Raw genomic sequence first — 8,198 nt, 5'->3', positions numbered from 1 at the left:
CAATGTTAGTGCTCTACCACCTGAGCTATACTTCTACTTCCAACTTTTTGCTGGTTAATTGGAGATCAGAGTCTTATGAATTTTCTTACTGGGGCTCACTTTGAACTTCAGTCCTCAGGTCTCTGCCTCCTGAGTAGGTAGAATTACAGGCCTCAGCCACCAATGCCTGTCTAACTCACATCCTTAGTGTCTTCAAAATAAATTTCATTTTAATTTCTCCAACTGACCCAAAGATTAATAACAGCAGCATGAATACTTGTGAGTTCAAAGGAGGTTTTATTTTTTTTTTGTATGAGCACTGATATAAGATCAAGGAGTAGGTAACAGAGATGCATTTGCTAATGAATGTAGTCATCCACTAGCTATCTGGCTCTAAATCAAGACACAGACTTTTCATCTCCAAACGTATTTCTACAGACCTGCAGAGACTCATACAGTATTTTTGGCCTGGCCTCTAACTGTCCAATTGATTGAAGCCTATTCATAGTCTATTATTTGATACTAATAATCAACTGGGAATTTGCTATAACTTCTAAAGGCCACATTGAATGACTTGTAACAAGAAGATGTTGTGTTGAAGGAGAGAGGAGGAAGAAAATATTTCAGAGCAATTAATAGGATATTACTTATCTCCTGGTTTAAGTTCAGAACAATTTAAGCTCTTCTCTTCTTCCTCTTTAGGACGTAGGTGGGAATGATGATCAGGACAGTACAGACATAGAGCAAGAGGACTCCTCAAAAGTCTTCTTATGGCTAGTTATTGATTGCCAAGTTTGTAAAAAGTGTGTGTTCTTTTCACAATCAATTAAACCTGACCCTGAGGACCAGAGGCCAGAGGCTAAGCCAGTATTTGCATGGACCAAGTTAGTTGTTCAATCTTGAAAGCTGTTTAAGAGATTGTTGATGAGGCAATAAACTTTTACTGAGCTGCAATACCTTGGGCTGCAAAGGTCCAGTTGGGAGTTCACTTCCTGTGATCACTGGTTGGCACTTCATGCGCCATGATTAGAAGACTACAGAAGATTTGCTGCTTCTGACAACATCACCATAGAAGACCTTGCTGCTAGAATGGACACAAGTGCTGGGGAAACAGGACTTTCATCTAAGATCTGTCACTGACACCATCTAGCACCAGCCATTTCCTAACTGGCTCTGGCCTTGGTTCAACTGAGAAATGTAAGACTGGATGAAATAGGCAGAAGTTCTGTGCTTGCTCTAAGCTTCCGGCAGTTCTCTACCTTCTAATTACTCTTGCCATCCTCAATGGAACATTCTTGATTAATCCCAGGGCTTTTTTGCAGACTCTGTCTCCAGCAGTTTTTATGCCTTTCAATTGGGAAGTTCTGCCATTTGAGCCTAAAGCAAGAGTGTCAGACTATAACGCTGCTGGATCATCAGAATTCTTCAGGATTCCTCTGTCTGCAGGCTGCATAGACCTTCTCCACAACCACCTGAAGTCCTCGTGAACTGACACCCCTTATCTTTTCCAAAGTTGCCATTACCTCTTAATCTAACACCTGCTCATCCTGCCCCAAACACATTGTACACATCTCTGTCCCCACACTTTCTTTTTGCTTCTTTCTGAGCCAAGAATTTCCCCTCTGTTCCTTTCTTCAGCCAATGGGCATCACTGTGAGTTATAATCCATGGTTATTCTGAAAACAAGCACTTCATTGCCTGGAGGCTATTCGGATATTTTCTTCCTGTCTGTGGCTTGAGTTTTTAATTTTTAATTTAGCAGTGTCTTTCAAAGCTCTACTTTGTTTTGTAATTTGGGTGACATCCAACTTGTCACTTTTTCCTTTTATGTTTATTTTTTTTTTTTTTGCCATATCTAAGAACTATTGACCTAACTCAGGGTTGCAAAGATTTCCTTCTATGTTTTTAGTTTTTCTGGAAATTTTATAGTCTTAGATTTTATATTTAGGCATATGACCCACTTTGAGTTATTTTTTTATATGGTGTGAGGTATGTGTCAAAGCTCATATTTTTCCATATTTCAGTTATTCCAGCACATTTGTTGAGAAAACTGTCCTTTCCCTGTTGAAATACCTTGGCAGCTTTGCCAAAAAAGCCGTTGACCATATGTGTGTGATATATCTCTCATTCTGTTCCACTGCACCATATGTCTGTACTTACACAGTATCTTTATTATAGCTTTGTACTTAAGGTACTTAAGTTTTAAACTTTGTTCAAGTCCCAAAATTTGTGTTTTTCCCCCAAAATTTCCTGATTATTCTGGCTCTTTCACCCTTACATATACAGTTAAGATTTTATGTATAATTAATTAATATGTTAAAAACTTGTTGGAATCATGTCTGATGCTTATGGCTCACACCTGTAATCCTAATTATTCAGGAAGCTAGAATCTGAAGATCATGAGCAGACAAATTTGAGATACTCTTATATCCAATTAACCACCAAAAAACTGCAAGTGTAGATATGGCTAAGTGGTAGAGAGCCAGCTTTGAATGAAAACTAAGAGAGAGCACACTGGCCCTGAGTTCAAGTGCTAATACGGGTACAAAAACAACTTGTAATAATATTGAATCTACAGGTCAATTTGGAGAACATTGGTATAATAACATTGAAATTAACATTCAACATGGGCCTTTAATTTCTGTTGACAGTACATTATGTTTTCTGTGCACAGATTTTTTTACCATCATTTGTCACATTTACTTGTAGTTATTTCATGTTTTAGATATGATTGCAGATGCTTTTTGAAAATTCAGATTTCTACCTTTTTGCTGCTATAGAATTGAAGGCAAATAATCATAAAGGTCCTGTTTGCAGGATCTGAAGGGTTGAAGAACAAGGTCTTTAGAATCCTCAGCAGGAGGAATACAGAACCAAGGGGGTAGGGCCTACCTCTCCTTCAGTGTAATATGCCCAGTACACAGATGAGTGTAGAAAATTTCATGGGATTGAGAAATTATGAAAAACTGTCAACAGATCTCCTAGGTAAATAAGAGTGAGAAAGGATAGAGAAACTCTGGTTCAAAGTATAATCACCTTGGTGTTGTAAGTGGTAAATGTATAATGAGAACTTGATGCTAATATATTGACATACAGTATCATTGGATTTCTTATATGCTGATCACATTCTGGTTTGGGAAATACATTTAAGCAAGGTTTAACTTGACTACATGATTTCTGGAATCTGGACTTGAATAATTCAAATTATAAGCAAAGTTTAAATGTACAGGAACAATTTCAGATTAGTGGATGCTGGGTTTTGTTGTATCCCTTTAAGGTGATTTAAAAAATCTCTAGTTATGCAAAGGGTTTCAATTTAACATGTCAGTTTATGAGTAAAATGTCTTAATCAATGTTACCCTTTTAAGGAGTTAAGTTCTTTTAATTCTGCGCTCTTTTAGCACCTAAGTTACTTGCACATAAACTTACATCTTTTCTTTTGTTTTTACAGTTATAGGGCTTGAATTTAGGTCCTCCTTATGCTAGGCAGGTACTTTACTGCCTGAGCTACACACCCTGCCCTTTGTTGCTTTAGCTGTTTTTTAGATGGGATCTTATGTTTTTTGCTTGAGTGGCTTTGGACCTCTTCCTACTTATGCTTCCAGTACAGCCAGGATGACAGGCCCCACATCTGGCTTGTTAATTGAGATGGGGATCTCACTAACTTAGCCAAAGCTGATCTCAGACCATAACCTTTCTTATATACATCTATGGAAAGTGATCCTTTCATGTCTTACTTTTAAAAAAAAACTTATATATAATCTTTGAGTTATACAAAGGAGTTTCCATTCAACAAAGTAATATTTAAACAGAATAAATCTTGATCGATGTTACCCTTTTCATCATTCTCTCCATTCTGCCCAACCCCACCCTTTCCCTCACATTTTCAGTTTGGTAGAATATGCATTGAATTTTACTTTTCAGGTGTGTGTGTGTGTGTGTGCGCGCGTACCCACGTGCTGTTCCTAGCTTGAACTCAGGGCCGGGATGCTATCCCTGAGCATTTTTGTTCAAGGCTAGATCTCTACCAATTGAGTCATAGCTCCACTTGCAGCTTTTTGATGGTTAATTAGAGATAAGACTCTCATGGACTTTCCTTCCTCTGGATGACCTTGAACTGTATTCCTCAGATCTCAGTCTCTGGAATAGCTAGGATTACCCTTGAGCCACCAGGACCCAGCTCATCCTACTGCATTTTAAAGATCCCTCATCTTAGTACTGCAGTTTCTTTCTCACCTTCTCAAATTACTATGAAGTCAAGAGACTCCAGGGGACCCCTAATTTCTGGAGCTCCCTCCAAGCAGATAGTTCTTTCACACTCATCTGTCCTGCTGATTTGTGGCCTCACCAATCTCTGAACTTTCTGTCTCCCTTCAGTGAGTCTGCTTGGCTTTGGATTCTTCCCCTCCTTGCACTTGTAGCCTAGAAACTGCCCTCAGGCAGAAAGCTGGACCAATTAGTTTTATTTTGGGTTAGTTTTATTGTGTTTGCTTTTTCTGGTCTTGTGTTGCCTATTGTCCAATGTCTAAAAACAGTTGTTTAACATATTTTGTTTTCTAGTTTTCCAATTATTTATGGTAGCAGAGCAATTACCAGCTTTGATAGAGCCAAGAAAATATGAGTTTAGAAGAAAAATAATGATATATTTAGAGAGTGTAAATACCATAAAGGAACATAATGAACTGAATAAATTATACTAGATGAATGAGAATTAATTAACCATATAGAGAAAAAAATTATATAAGCTTATTTATACTTTTAAATAGCTAGGGAATGTTATTCCAAAGTCGAATGGTGTTTAAGAGGGACCAAATGAATTTACTGATTTTCACATATGAAATATTTGTCTACTTTCTGTAATACTATAGGGATTTTGCAAACAAAAATAACAAAAAAACCCAAACAAATAAAAAAATCTCATGGAAAACATCTAGAGATGGATAAATTTTGCAGTGCTTTTAAGTATAATACTAAATTCATAAGCAATGAAGTCTAGCCACCAGGCACTGGTGGCTCATGCTCATAATTCTATATCCTCCAGAAGGTGAGAGCTGAGGATTTCCATTTGAAGCCGGCCTAAGCAGAAAGTCTAGGAGACTCTTCATTCCAATTAACCAGCCAAAGCCAAAAGTGGAGATATGCTCAAGCAGCAGTCTGCAAGACTTGAGCAAAAAGGCCAAGTTTGAGCGCCAAGGCCCTGAGTTCAAGCCTTAGTACTGGCACCAAACAAAACAAACAAACAAAACAAAACAACCCCAACCAAAATAAAGTCTAGGCTAGCTTCCCTTCCCTCAACAGATGGAGAGATGAAACAAGTGAATACAACATGAAAACAAACAAAGGCTGTGTGTAACCCCTAGAATATAACCTCAATGAGGCAGGAGTTTCTTAGTGGTTTGTCTGGTCGAGTGCAGAACAAAGCTTAAAAGAGAGTAAGAGTTGACTGCACCTATACTGAATAAATGATGAGTGAATGAATGAATGCTCTAGAGAAGTTGAAATTAAGCCTAAAATCCTGGACCTTGGAATGTTAGTAGTTTGTAAGCCAGGACTGGGGAAGCAGGTGTAGAGCCCTGAAAGGGTGCAGTCACTGATCATATCCCTCTTCCTCAAAATGGCCACTTTCTCAGTAAATAGTTAACTTAAAAAGAATCCATCTTCTCAAGAGTGATTTAGAAAATATGCCTGTCTCCAGCATAGTGCCAGAGGAAAGAAAATACAGCAAGAATCCCTCAAGAATTTTCAACTACTGGATTTTCTTTTCTTTTTTAATACTTGGGTCTAATGTTGAATTTGTGCTCCCTAACTCATCAGAGAAATATTAATCTGTAATTAAATTCAAATTACTCCAAGTTGTAGCAACCTAGGGATTCCAACAGTATCAAACAGTTGTTTGGTAGGAACCATACTATATTTAAGCCTTTAGATCTCTCATGGATTAAATTCAACCAAAGCAGCCCTCACAATTTGCAAAGTGGACAGATAAAAATTACAAGGAAGGGAGTGTTCCTGAATAATAGTCAGAGAGAGTGAAGTAAATGTATTTGGTCTGCAAAGCTTTTGGATCCTGGGATTACCTGCAGCAATGTGTCTCATCACTAAGAGTTATCTATTTGAAAACAGAATCAGGAGTGATAGCATACTCCTGTAGTCTCAACTACTTGGGAGGAGTAGTTTGAAGAATTGTGGTCATAGGTTAGCCTGGGCCAGAGGCCTGAGACCTTACCTGAAAATAAGTAAAATAAAAACGGCAGGGGGTCTGTTTCAGCTGGGAGATTGCCTGACTAGCAACTGTGAGGCTCTGAGTTAAAAATAACTCCATTACTAAATAAATAAATAAATGTAAAGATTGGATAAGGAAATGATCAAGAAAATATAGGTTCTTATATATAATCAGAAAGATTTGAGAAGGAGGCAGATAGTTTAAATATGAAGACAAAGAATTAGATTAATTTAATATGTCATATACAACTAAAAAATTTCTAAATGCAATAATAAAGTACAGATATTCCCAATCATACAAGGTTTTGTAACTAATTTTGTGGTGTTGGGGATCAAAAAAGGGGCCTCATGTATGCCAGGCAGGTGCTCTTCAGCCAGATCTTCAGTCCTTGTAATTAACATTCAATGAAAACATTCTGCAAAGCAGTGCCTACAAAGAAAAAAAAAACCCCAAATCCACAAGGAAACAATAAGATCTAGGAAGAAAGGACAAATAAATAACTTTGAGAACTATTCAACATGGAGGCAGGGGTCGATAAGCTGGAACTCATGTTCCAGAAAGCTGATTCTGACCTGGATTACATTCAGTACAGGCTGGAATATGAAATCAAGGCTAATCTCCCTGATTCAGCAGGCAAGAAAAATCCAGTTACACTTTTAAAGGAACTGACAGTCTTAAAGTCTCGATACAAACCTTGTATGCGCGTTTTAAGCCAGTTGTTGTTGAGCAGAAAGAGACTAAGAGCCGCATTTGATACAAGACCTACAAAAGCATACAGACCTGGAGTTGTCACCATTGACTGAAGAAGAGAAAACTGTGACAGAGCAATTAAAACCTCACATGCCAGATTTATGATGAACTGAAATTTTAAAAGAGAACTCCAATGAAGAAGATAAAATTCCACAGCAAAATGACAACTGGAAGTGGGGTATTAGTAAAGGAGTGGAAGTTTGGCTTGAGTGACAGGAAGGTTTCATAATAAGAGGGGAGGATAAAAAAGGCAAAATAATATATTAATGTATTTCAGCCAAAAGTATTGAATGGGGAAAAATATAAATGTAAACACAAACCCATATGCACAGTTTTGTAATTTCAGGTAAGGAAGTTCTGTAATACTATTTTCCATCTATTTTTAATCCCTACCACTGGTCGTGGGCTTTGAACTCAGGACCTGGGCTCTGTTTCTGGGTTCTTTTGCTGAAGGCTAGCACTCTACCACTTTCAGCCACAGCGTCACTTCTAGTTTTCTGGTTTTAACTGGAGATAAGAATCTCACACTTTCTTGTCTGGGCTGGCTTTGAATTTTAATTCTCAAATCTCAGCCTCCTGAGGACTATAGATGAAGCCACCAGTGCCCAGCTTGTTGTTGTTGTTGTTTTTTAATTGGTCATGGGGTCTGAACTCGGTCTAGATGCTGTCCCTCAGCTCTTCAGCTCAAGGTATTAAAGGGTAGGCAAAATATTTGTATTATACTTTGTACATGTATACATACAATTTTATCTATGGAAGTGCTGATTGCAGATGGGGTCACATTATTTTGACCACTCAAAATCCAGTTAATATAAAAAATTGGCTTTTGTGTGATAGAATCACTTTTTAAAAAATTTGTTAGTACTGAAAGCTGTGCTCTAGCTCATTTGCTTAAGTCTGATCCTTTAGCACTTGGGCCGTACCTCTATTTCTAGCTTTTTGGTAGTTTATTGGAGGTAAAAGTCTTGTGGACTTTCCAGCCCAGGCTGACTTTGAACAGCAATCCACAGATCTGAGTTTCCTGAATAGCTAGGATTATCAGCATGAGCCACCAACACCTGGCCTAGGATCACTTTTAGACTTTCCCCTGTTCCTATTCCTGGACAATGTTAAGCAGCATGAACTTACTTTCAAATGCTGCTTTAGACTGTCTTTGTGGTATTTCATAAGTAAATCTGTTTTCTTGCAAAAAAAAACTTTGAAAATTCTATTGTTTGGGCATATGGAGTTAAGTATTATTTGAATT

The 8,198-nt window shown here is 37.7% G+C and overlaps 1 pseudogene; it reads left to right on the top strand.

Moving 5' to 3' along the window:
* The first annotated feature begins 6,720 nt into the window (after window positions 1-6,720).
* LOC105985946 lies at window positions 6,721-7,384 on the top strand (annotated as a pseudogene).
* The last annotated feature ends 814 nt before the right edge of the window (window positions 7,385-8,198 follow it).

Source organism: Dipodomys ordii, unplaced genomic scaffold (genome assembly GCF_000151885.1).
Source record: "Dipodomys ordii isolate 6190 unplaced genomic scaffold, Dord_2.0 Scaffold32, whole genome shotgun sequence".
Taxonomy (NCBI): domain Eukaryota; kingdom Metazoa; phylum Chordata; class Mammalia; order Rodentia; family Heteromyidae; genus Dipodomys; species Dipodomys ordii.
Note: the sequence above shows the minus strand (reverse complement) of the source record. Positions and strands in the feature narration are given on the sequence as shown.